Source organism: Ischnura elegans, chromosome 12 (assembly GCF_921293095.1).
Source record: "Ischnura elegans chromosome 12, ioIscEleg1.1, whole genome shotgun sequence".
NCBI classification, from domain to species: Eukaryota; Metazoa; Arthropoda; class Insecta; order Odonata; family Coenagrionidae; genus Ischnura; species Ischnura elegans.
In genome coordinates, this window is record NC_060257.1 from 67,941,107 (window position 1) to 67,953,481 (window position 12,375).

The following is a 12,375-nucleotide window of genomic DNA, read 5'->3' on the forward strand; positions in this document are numbered from 1 at the left end:
ATAGCAAGTGAAATCGTATTGTACTGTGAAGAACTGGAAGTAAGAAGCCTTGTAGTTGAAAACGGACTGTCCACAGGGTGAAACTCTTCATTGATGCCGAAGTCTCTAAAACCGACGAGGTGGACAGCCCGAATTCAACTAAAAGACATCATTCGCCGGGAAACGACGTGTTTATACTGGAAGTAAAACGTGTTCTGTGCTATTTATTAAATTAAGGATCACTTACGCATTCAAGCGTGTTTCTGCTTGGCTTCCATATTCCTATCCTCCCTGTTCCCTCTCACTCTCTCTCTGCTTGGGTTGTTGTGCGCTTTGCGAGGTCTCTCACACTTGTGGGACTCGTCCCAAGGAAGCCCGCTGCTCACCCAAAGGAGCCTTACATCCGACGACTCCCCCTCTTCGCCCTGCTACTTCCTCTCCTGCTCAAGGACTCCTGCCGAAACCACCCCTTCGACGCGAGCAGCCTTTAACCTCAGCTAGACATGTCTTCCCCTCAATCTCCCCTTTTATATATATACATCTATCCATCCTTCCCACACTTTTACCCTCCCTCCCTTCCGGCCACGAAAGACACCCTCGTGATATCCCTACCCCCGCATTCTCGCCGGAATATCGTACCCTTTACCTAGCTCCTGGCACTCAACCGTGGGGGAGCCTTCATGTTACGGTCAGATTGGACGTCGGGGTTTCGTATCGTGAAAGGAGTAATGGTTTTTGGTGGAGGTGGGGTGGAATAAGCCGTAAAGATAGCGTTGCATCGGACCTTTTTACCTGCTGAACACTTAGCTTGTTCCCTAGAGATACAAATACGTATTCAGCAGCGAGTAAAACTTTTGTCTTGGAATAATTCATATTGCCTTTAATTATGATTTCGTAATCCTTTCAATTAGATTCTACAGCATTTACCGTATTGTCTTTTTACTTCTTGTTAATGATGCCTTTTTAACTGTTAAATCCATAGCTAGTTTCCCCAAGTTCCCAAAATGTATTAAATTTCGAAAAAACATTTTTGCCCTCCAGCACTGCATATTGTTTTTTTTATTGTTCGCCATTGATTACTCAGTTCATTAGATTCCAAATGAATCTACAATAATAGTTTACTACTGCTTTCTAATGGTGCCTCGGGATATGAACATATTTTATGCTTGCATTACGTGGTATCTTTAACGTCCTATTGAATATATCTTGGTGTCTTTAGATATTGCATGCAGCGCCACTGTGTAATATTCATCTCCTTAATTCTTGAATATGCCTTTTGAGTTGCGATGAAGCAATGACGAATATCTGCCTCCATACACAAGTTAGCCATTCGGTGGGAATCATTCATTACAAGCCACTCTAATATTTCTATTAGATTTCTTCGCCGAATCTTTTAATGCATAATATAATTTAACGGAAAGTTATTATATTAAAGTGAAGAATTATTTTCTATTTATCGTAAATTTTTTCTCAATATACATCCGAAGACGTTAGAGTGACTACTTTCTCTACCATCCTCAACGAAATATCGTATCCTTTTCTAGCTCCTGGTGTGCACCAGTGGAGAGTTATCCGCCTTCATCCTGCACTCAGATTGTATGTACGTTGGAATTTTGTCTTGGAGAAGGAAAAACGGCTTTGTCACGGTGGGATAAGGAGAAAATCCAGCACTACATGGGCTGTTTACTTCCTACTCACGTTGCCAATTTCCTTCGGTCCTAGACTCATTCCATTTCGCAAAAAATCATACTCCCGTTGCTATTGATTAGAGTGACGCGATTACTTTTAATGTTGACAGGAAATTGGCTTCCTGCAAATATTTGTTTTTTTTACCAGCGATACTGTGTGGTAAAAATATATCGGATACGACAGTTAAGTGGTATCTTTCACATCTGGTATACACGTGGCTCGTTTTCTTGAGTTCCAGGAACATATTTAATCGTGGTAAATATTAAATATGGTTCATTTGTGTTTTGTTTTTACTTAGAGGGCAACTCTATTTCTGTGTAGCCGACATGAAATGAGTGTACTGCAGTCTTTCATCCCAACGACGCCTTCAGGTTTTTTCATCATAAATGTATGTGTAAAATTAAATGACTCCCTCCATTGTATTTAATTTACCGTATAGTCTGTGTAAAATGAATATTTTTTAATCGTTTTCAGTCCATAAAATAAGTTGTAGGCATGTTTTTTAGTTATTGAAATAATAAACCAATGCAATTAAATCATAGGAATAATGTGCATTAACGGTGAAACATATTTAGGGGCTGAAGACGTTGATAATATCACTGAAATAACACACGTAAAAATTATAGACAAAATATTCACGGATCCGATGAAGGCTTATTATAGTATCCCTTGAATTCAGGTTATGTTTCGGCATGATGATGTTAAAATTTTTCTCTACTCTCTATCTTATATTATCATCTACAATTTTCAGGGCGAATAAAGTAGACAATATAACCTTTATTTTTCACTCCAATTTGTGAATTTGACCTCAAATTTCTCTGAAGTAGGTACATTTTTTATTAATGGAAAACTTGACAAAGGTTTACTCAATGCGACCGGAAAATTTCAAGAGTACGACGTATTATACGCAAGGCTGGAACTAGGAGTTTGGTCAGGTGGGGCAAAGGTCAGTTTGCCACCCCCCATCCCCCATTCGCTCCCTCCTTCTTCCTTCCCAACCATTAGAATAAAAAAAATCCGTAAGACATTTTTTTAGTATACGGTAGTTGAAATTACGCACCGTATGTTTGGTATTGAGAAGTTTTATCAGTATTAGTGTTTGATAATTTATAATGTAACAGTAATTGTCAAGTAATTTAATTAGAAAAGTTAAATATCTTTTTCAAATGAACTTATCAAATTTTGCCGCCCCCTGAAATCTGCCGCCCGGGGCACGTGCTCCCCTTGCCCCGTCTTAGTTCTGGCTCTGATTATATCAATAATATGTCACTAAAAATCAATAATACATCTCAGGGGATGTGAGAAACATTTAACGTTAGAAAAATTAGCTTAAGCTTTTGTTAAAAGAATATTATTGTCATGAAAATTAATTAGAAACTGAATTGACTCTAATTAATAACTATGGACTTGATCAAAACGCTTGATTTTTTTGCTCTTAACAACATCAACAGGCGTTGATCTGCTTTTTGTGGTGATTAGTAAAGATAGAACGGAGGTAACCCTTCCGTAATCTGGCAAATATATCTAATGGCAGGGCTAAAAAAGTCTATACTTCTCTAAAATATATCATTTTGCCAAAGCTATTACTCATGAAATAACTCACCTTTTCAAGTGTGTTAAGTTATACCAAGTTAAGCATAGTTTAAATTCCAACGTTTAAATTGGTTAAACCCTTGCGAAAAACAAAACAATTTTTGTGGAAGTTTCAAATTATGGTGGAACGAAGATCGGCTTTTTCTTTAGGTTTTGTAACAGTGCCTTGAGGGAGCAGTGAATTCAATAGCCCCTTTTCGTATCCCTCGGCTTCGACTCAGGCCACGGTTCAATGGTCTTTCCCCGCTCACCGCTATATGGTTATCGGGCCGTTTGCTCACTTTGCTCACTTGCCCCTGCTGTATCGCATTAGCCTTATCCCTGCCATCTGTATGTTGCCGTGGCGATAACCTAAAAATGTCAATGTGCTTCACAACGGGTGCGCCCTTTTTGGGGCAAGAGTATTGACCAAAGCGGCTACATCTGTCCTCAAGAAGGGTTCTTATCTTATCTCTGCATGTATTCTTTAAGGTTAAAATCGGATTTGTTCTTGTAAAATATCGTGTTAGTGTTAAATCGAGTATCATTATCATCATTAGTCAACAATCCTAAGATTGGTTTGACGCAGCTTTTCGTTCCTCTCTCTTATCCGCAATCGTTTTCATTGCTACGTATTTCTTCTCTTTTACATCCTGAGTACTACTACCCCGTTCCCAACAACTTAAATTGGCGAGTGGATAAATTGACAAGAGCGTGTGCTTGTTCACAGGAAGTATTACTCAACTTGGCGTGCTAATTAGCGGAGAAGGTTAATTTCGGAAAGAACATGCATTTATAAAAATATGCAGGGAAGTTTTCTCGGGTTTCGCACCGGGTCCGGTCCTCCATTTCTCCTTCCAACATGTAAATATATGCTTTATGCTGATGATTTGCAAATTTATCGACATTGTCTTCCTCATGACCTTGAAAATACTATTGAAAAAGTGAAAGAGGACATTGCCTCAATATCAAACTGGGTTGTAAATAATTATCTAGTTTTAAACTGTTCTAAAACCAAAGCCATTATCTTAGGCTCCACAAAACTTATAAATAAAATAGACCTTGATTTAATCCCAAATGTCAAAGTGAGTAATGTTAAAGTTCCCTTCTCAAACGCTGTTAAAAATCTCGGAGTAGCTATGTCGAATAATCTCTCTTGGTTAAATCATGTTCAAGATATCTCTAAGAAAGTAAACCAAATTTTATATCTATTAAAATTAAATAAAGAAGTCTTACCTATTGAAACGAGGAAACTATTAATATCCTCCATTGTTTTCCCGCATTTCGATTACTGCTGTTTGGTTTACAACAATATCCCAGATGATCTAGATTTAAAACTCCAACGCCTTCTTAACTCCTGCGTAAGGTTTGTGTTCAACATCCGAAGAGATACCCATATTTCACCCTACCTTAAAAATATTGGTTGGCTTCAAACTAAAAAACGCCGGAAATATTTCCTAGCAGCTTTTCTCTACTCACTGTTTCGTCACGAACAGCCCGATTACTTATATACGCTATTTAAAATTAAGCAACAAACTACTTCGATTACCACGAGATCAGATATAAATTTTATATACTATCCCGCCCATCGCACAACTTCTTTCCAGAAATCTTTCCAGGTTGTTGGGTCAAATTTCTGGAACGAGTTGCCTAAAAGTGTGAAAGAAATTCGGTCTCTGAAATTATTTAAGTCAAAGGTCTATAGCTTATTGCTTACCGCCACGCTGTAATTTTGATTTTAAATTGTATGTCTTACCGTTGTATACATTGTATAAAACTTGTATCACTGATTGGATATTGTATAATATTTTTTTTTCTCTATTACTGCTCACAATGAGAAATTGAGCAAATATATTGAAGTATGTATATATGCTTTGTAAATTGTTTTGTTCTGAGAGGACATCAGTCCTAGAATAATAAATAATCTTTCTATCTATCTATCTATCCAACGTTTCGATGGACAACTCGCCCATCGTCTTCAGGGATTCAGGAAATCCAATGATTGGAATCCAATGACTCCTGAATCCAATCCAATCCAATTGGATTCCTGAATCCCTGAAGACGATGGGCGAGTTGTCCATCGAAACGTTGGAAGGAGGAATGGAGGACCTGACCCGGTGCGAAACCCGAGAAAACTTCACTGCAATTGTTCGCCGGGAAAAAACAAAAATTATATAAAAATATGACTCAGTAAAACAGTAAGACTGCACACATTTATGGATTTTGGAATAAATATATCTGAAAGCTTAGTGTGAAAAGCCGGCGGTCGATCTAGCATAAAATGGATATATGATTCGATACGATAATGATGATACGATAATGGCATTCATATGCTTCATAGAGCAACTTTTTTTTCAGCCAATTCAAACGTCAAGTCCTGTTCACTTTTTATCTTGGCTCTTTATCATTTCAATAGAACTGTGAGATATAGTATAAAAATCAGTTTCTCTGGATTTGCTAATTGTAGTTTTTGTTACTCCAATCATCGTTTAATTTCGAGGCAGACGCGAAGAATATTGTATGCTACAGTTAGACACTGGGAACTAGCTCTCTTCCAAAACATCGTCAAAAATGGTATGTGCATACAAAAGCCTCAATATTTCCTCATTCATTCATCTCTTGCATCTCTTACGGTCGCTGGGTCCATCTGCCTATTCATCCTTTCATTCAGACTTCCTCCAAGTTCACCCGTGACCTTTTCGCTGTACCCATAATGCTTGCGGAGTGGACTCATTCAGGGGCGCAGCTAGGAATTAAGGTTAGGGGGGGTTTAAGGTAACTAGTACTTACTTGTAAGGGGGTATACCCACCAGGGTAAGCAGGAGTTGAGGGGGCCCTCCTCCAGAAAATTTTTAAGAATAATGGTTCAAAATGGAGAGTTTTACGGCTTTCTGGGGGATATTTGATAAATCCTAACACTATTCTAGAAGTAATACTGATCCAAATAAGTAAAATGGATTAAACTTAAAAATTTCTCTGAGCTCTGGGGGTTTTTATCCTCCTCACTGAGCCACTGGGCTCATTCATAATTTTTTTATTAGTGTCGTTTACGATACAGTTTGAAAAATAAATATGTCCCTACTTTTTAGTTTTTCGACGCGTGGCCTACTTATCGAGCTATTCGCTTATAAGTTCATGACGTCACTAACTCTTGCCGAGCGACTCACCACTTCTCCGCTATTCCTCGACCTCGCAATCCGTGTCAAGTACTTCGTCATCATTGACACTCTTATGAGCGATTATTTACGTCGAGGATTTGGTCTCTCAAAACTATTGAATGGACCGGGACTTTAATGACGTCACTAACTCATTAAAAGTGGGTGGATACTATTGAATTTTTTTCATTTTTTAAGTCTTGAGATATGGTTGAGTAAGGCTTTATTTTCGTCATAACCTTTCTTCCCCATCCATCTACAGAATTACCTTTCATTCATACTCCTGCAGTTACATCCGTGACCTTATCGTTGCATCCCTGATGCTCGCGAAATGGGCTCGTTTGTCATTTTTTTATTATTGTCGTTTGCGATTGCGGTTGAAAATTAAGAAGACCCGTATTTTTCTGATTTCCGATCCGTTGTCTGCTTCTCGAGCTGTTCGCTGCGAAATATCGACGGGCTTACCCCTTTCGCTGTTAATTAAATGGCATCACTGACTCTTGCCAAGCGGCTCTTGATTTCTCCGCTATTTCTCGACCTCGCGCATCCATATCAAATGTTTTGTTGCCATTGATACTCTGATGAGCGATTAATTCCGTCGCGGATCTTCTCCCACTGATATTAGCAAATGATCCGGAACTTAAATGACGTCACTAACTCGTGAAAAGTGAGCGGCACATTTTGATAGGCCGCTGATAAGTTCATAACGTAACGTCACATAACATAACGTGTACTGACTCTTTCCGAGCGACTCACTGCTTCTCAGCTACTTTTCGACCGTCTCAGGTGTTTCAGTATCTTTGTATTCAGTGTGTTATTTCCATCCGTCTTAAGTGTTATGGCTTCATTGACACTCTAAATGAGCGATTCTTTTCGTCAAGGATCTGGTCTCTCTGAAATAGCAAATGAACCGGACGTCACTTAATCATGAAAAGTGGACGATAACTTTTCAGTGTTTTTCATTTTCAAGTAATGAGAAAATGGCTGAATGAGAAAGACTTTATTTTAGTTTTAACTTATCTTTTCTCTGCATCCACAGAATTATATTATAAATATGATTTCGGGTCTGAATGAACGAATTCACTCTCAGTTCACTCTCAGCATTCACTCTCAGTATTGATGAACCAAAGAAGCACTCCCATTATGAAAAAAGTTAGCAACGGTACAATCATCATCCTGTCGTCTCTTCAATTCAAACACGTATAGTTCACACTGCTTTTACTTCAAACAATAACTCGGCAAACAAACTGCTATGAACCCATCCTACTCTCCGAAAAGCATTCAATGGCATTTGCTAACCGATGCATTGATTTTCAGATCCAATGCTTCCAATTTTGTTTACCCCCGTAGCCATGAGGGATTATTTAATTCTCATTGCAGCTCGTATGGAGTCATCTGAAGTAGATGTGTGCGATATGCGAGTGGGCTGACTATTTAGATGGGTAAAGTGTGAAAACTGGGCCATGTGACTTTTGTGGTCTCTTGAATAGTTTACAGAAAAATGGAGCCATAATCTCTTCCGAACTAAAAATTTATTTTCCACAGAGAATTTGCATTTGCCTCACTTTCCTACCAAATAGATCCAAAAATATTTTAAAAAATTGCTCAATCTTTTACCTAAAATCATTTAGCAATAAGTTACGTTTCACCCATGATACGTAAAAATAACGCAGCAATCATAAGGAAAGGGTTTAAATGCAAAAAATTGCATCAAACTTATTATTAATATTATTTTAGGCCATACTATTGAAAACAAGTAAAATAGCTATCAATAAATGTTACTCACCTTTCTTAATGATACTCATTGTACGAGAGCAGTTTTTTTTGACATCCGATGGATCATGAACAGAAGACAAAGTGGTTGATTAAAAATTATTTCATTGCTAAATGTTAAGCACACTTGTGGTATCCTTTCGACATAATTATTTATATGCCTAGGCGTTTGAGGAATTGATCGTGCCTGTGGAGAAGCTTTACTGTACCTTCTTCATAGGATGTTGCCGCGCAATCGCCCCAACTGCGCAGTACACGCCTTTCGCTTGTATGGTGGTTTGATGAGCAATTGGAGGTGGAAAAAAAACCGCCCTCGCAGAAATACACCAAAACTGGAGTCTTTCGTCATCAACCACGCTTGAGATTCAAGAGATAGATTGAAAACAGCTTAGTATGATCAAGCGCAGAATATATATTTATTCGATACAAGCGGCCCTCAGCACTTAATGGCATGCTGAGATCAGAAAATGATAAAAATCAGATGTATCATACATAATACACTGGCACTGTAGAGGGTATTGTAATACATACTCGATAGAACTAGCGGAAACATGAAAAGGATGTCTCGAATGGTGGCAGAAATGGAAATGGATCGTGTAGGTTTTTTTTAAATTGTAGATTGTGATAACGTTTTTTTTTAAAAAGCAGACACGTATGTTTCCGTTTGGTCAGTCTTCAAGGACTGCCATATTTTTTATTTTCTCACAGCAGTCTCGTCGCTGCAAAATACGTTGCGATAACCTAACCTTGCTACTTTTTAATCGCTCTATTTTTATAAATAGTGCAACTCTTAAACAATTGTTCTTGTCCGAATGATAGGTTATCTGCCGTTTTCGACAGCATGGTTCATTGTCTAACAAATCAAACAGACTGTGTCTGTAAGTTGAGGAGAAATAAAAAGCTTAATAGGGAGAAAAATATTTTATGAAATCGATTAGTAGCTATGTGCATCGGTCAAATTTCTAGTACACTGTGATGTTTGTAAATTGTCTATTGTGATAAAGTTCTTGTAATAAAACAGACGCGTATTTTTCCGTTTCTCAATCCCTCGCCTTCTTCTCGCGGCGAGGAATCGTCGGCCGCTGCCTTTCGCGATGCATATAAATGACGTCACGAGCTCATGCAAGGCGATTCTCTGCTTCTCGGCTATTACTTGTCCTTCTGTATCGGTCAAGTGTATCTCGTTGTTTTAGACAGTTTTGTGAGCAATTCCTTCCCTAAATGTGTGATTCTCCCTGAACTACTCGATTCTATTGACGAGTCAACACCGACGTCACAGACTCCTGAAAAGTGGGAGGCAACTTTCGCAGTTTCTTATTTCAAACTAATGCGAACATGTAATTTTTGGTTTTTTCCCGGCGAACAATTGCAGTGAAGTTTTCTCGGGTTTCACACCGGGTCAGGTCCTCCATTTCTCCTTCCAACGTTTCGATGAACAACTCGCCCATCGTCTTCAGGGATTCAGGAATTCAATATCAATTCCTCAAAGTCTCGGGGTATATCGGGGCATATATATCGGGGTATTGTTCATCGAAACGTTAGAAGGAGAAATGGAGGACCTGACCCGGTGTGAAACCCGAGAAAACTTCACTGTAATGCGAGAATGGCTGATTGAGAATGATTTTCTCTCTTCGTAACTTATCTTTCCTTTCCGTCTGCTGCATTCTGTTAATGTATTGCGATTTTGATTCTTATAAATTGGAAATACTATTTTCCTAGATCTGGAAACTTTATTGCAACTATACCGTCAGACTTTTTTCAAAGACTTCTTTTTTCTTCAAAATACAGTTTTTTCCTCAATCCTTCGAGCAACTTTCCCCTTTCTCTTTCACTCTCCCCTCTCTCTAAAAAAACTCCGAATCAACATTAAATATTAATATTCATTATACATAAACGGTATTTAAATATCATACACTACGGCATACATAACAGAATGTCTATAGACCTCGAATTGTGAGCACAATTTATGAGTACTTAATGTATAAGTTATTACAACGAGAATTTGAAAATATAATTTTTTTAAACATTTTATTTATTCCTACGGAGCTGATTTTAGTAAAAATATACTTCTGTTTACCGACTGATTTGTGCACTAAACGCAAGGAATATGAGATAAATGTGGCATTGAGGTTATTTTGTCGGAAAAGAATACTTTCACCTCTCTATCTTCTCCACCGTAGTAGCTTCGACTAGGAATGTCTTGATAGAAGTGAATTACTTCTTCAACCGGCGCGGCGTGGAGAAAGTGTTTGCTTCAGGGGAAAGTATGGTATCTTAGGAATTGGTGGTATCCAAAGTGCTTTTAAATAATTTCAACGCAAATTGCTAACAAATAACGTCCATTTTGTTCCAAAACGTTTTATCGTACACGAGAAACAAGAAGTACATTTGTGAATGAACAGACTTTAATTTAGAGTTTAGGTCTTTAAGATAAAACTTTTCTGTAAATATATACGTTCTCTTAAAGCGAAGGAGCAGCGTGGGAAAATAATAGAATTGGGAAATGTATCATCCAATCGATATGAGAATGCTGGGTATTATAAATGAAGAATTAAGATAGGAATTTTCATATTATGGATTTTACCCAAAAAGATTCGATGTTTGCTTCCGGAAACTCACTCATTCAATCGCTTTAGCGAAACCTAGTAAACAAATTTTTCTCTCTATATAATGTTAATATTGGTGTAGGAGCTAAGGAAAGACGAAACTAGATGAGTTACTCTTCTCTAAAATTTCGCGTGGGGCTAGAAATAATCTTAGGCATATGAAAAGGGAATGTCATGCGATTGAGAGGATGTAATGTAATTTCAGTACTAAGCAAGTCACCAAAGAAAGGTTTCTCTATACATCTACATAATAACCCACCAGCCGCCTAAAAGGAGTGTGGCAGGGGGTGTTAGGACACCAGCCGTCTACGCGTAAAAAATGAAGTGCTCTACGAAGTTGAGAGCAGTTATTCAAGTCCTTTATGGTTCGGGGGAAAAACGAATTCCCATATCTATCCGTTCGGCAAAACATCTCTCTTAATTTGTCGCTTCTATCGGACCTGGAAATATGGTGTGGCTCTAATATTATGTTCTCGTGTCGCTCTTAAAGATATCCATTCTCAATTGTTCAAGCAATCTAAGCCTAGCGCGCAGCCTCTGAGTCTCCAGCGGCTCCCGGCCTAATTTGCTTAACATCTGGGTAACACTGTCTGTACGCCCGCAGCAGTTTTTGACGAAACGCGATGTCTTCCTTTGTATTTTATTCAGTTCGCGGATAAAGTCTTTCTGTACCGGATCCCATACGCTCGCTGCATATTCAAGGTGCGGACGGACGAGTGCGAAATAGAATCTTTCTTTCACTTTCTCATCCGAAAATCTTCCCACAATACGCTTGACGAATCCTAATTTCTTCAGGGCCAAGCCACAGATATTCCTTACATGTGTTCCCCACGAGAGGTTCGAGGTTATCGTATCTCCTAGGTACTTCACTTCGTTTGTTGCCTTTATGTTAATACCATCTACAGAATAAACATGGTTAGAGTGGACGAATTCCGCAGGATATGTACCAACATGCATTTGCTCCGATTAAGTTCGAGTCCCCACTCTTGGCTCCACAAATGAACGTTGTATAAGTCCAATGGTAGAATTTCATAGTCAGAGTGGTCACTAATTTTGCAATAGAAAGAAAGATAGATGAGACGCATAGAAAACTAACAAATGAAAATAGTTATTTCAAAATGGATGTCCCTCGGAAAAGGCGATCAAAACTATATCAAATGAAGCGTAAAAGGAATAAGTCGTGAGCAGCAATAGCACAAGAGAAAGAATGAATAAATAAGTGGTAAAAAATTAAATTAACGAAGTGATTAAGCCGTCGTTTCCGATAGTTGCCGATCAAAAATGCCGTTTGCATATAACTTCAATCTATTAAATTAGGTAAGGATTTTGCTCTTTTTGGTTTTTGAATTTAATTGTAAATTCCAGCCATTATCACAAAAAATAGATTAAGTTCTTGATCAAACAGTAAAAAAAATAGTTGGGCAATGGGTGGAAGTTCAACGCTAGTTAAGCATTTTCACCCTGATGTAGTGTTTGGATTTTATGTATGTATTTGGAGTTTATGATGTAGTGTTGTAATTTTGGGATTCGGTACTCGCACAAAATATGCAGGATGTTTTCCGCGAGGCATTTAATCGTAAACACTTGGTGAGTGAAAGTTA

The 12,375-nt window shown here is 38.2% G+C and overlaps 1 protein-coding gene across 3 annotated transcripts in view; it reads right to left on the bottom strand.

Annotated features, from left to right (window-relative positions):
* LOC124169614 overlaps positions 1-12,375 on the bottom strand; it is a 134,463-nt gene that overhangs the window by 48,828 nt on the left and 73,260 nt on the right. Inside the window, exon 1 of one of the 3 annotated variants that reach the window (XM_046548257.1) lies at positions 227-311. The exons of the other annotated variants lie outside the window; for them this stretch is intronic. The gene's annotated coding sequence lies outside the window, so the exon portion shown is untranslated. Of the gene's footprint in view, positions 1-226; positions 312-12,375 lie in introns of those variants that run through there. 3 annotated transcript variants of the gene reach the window in all.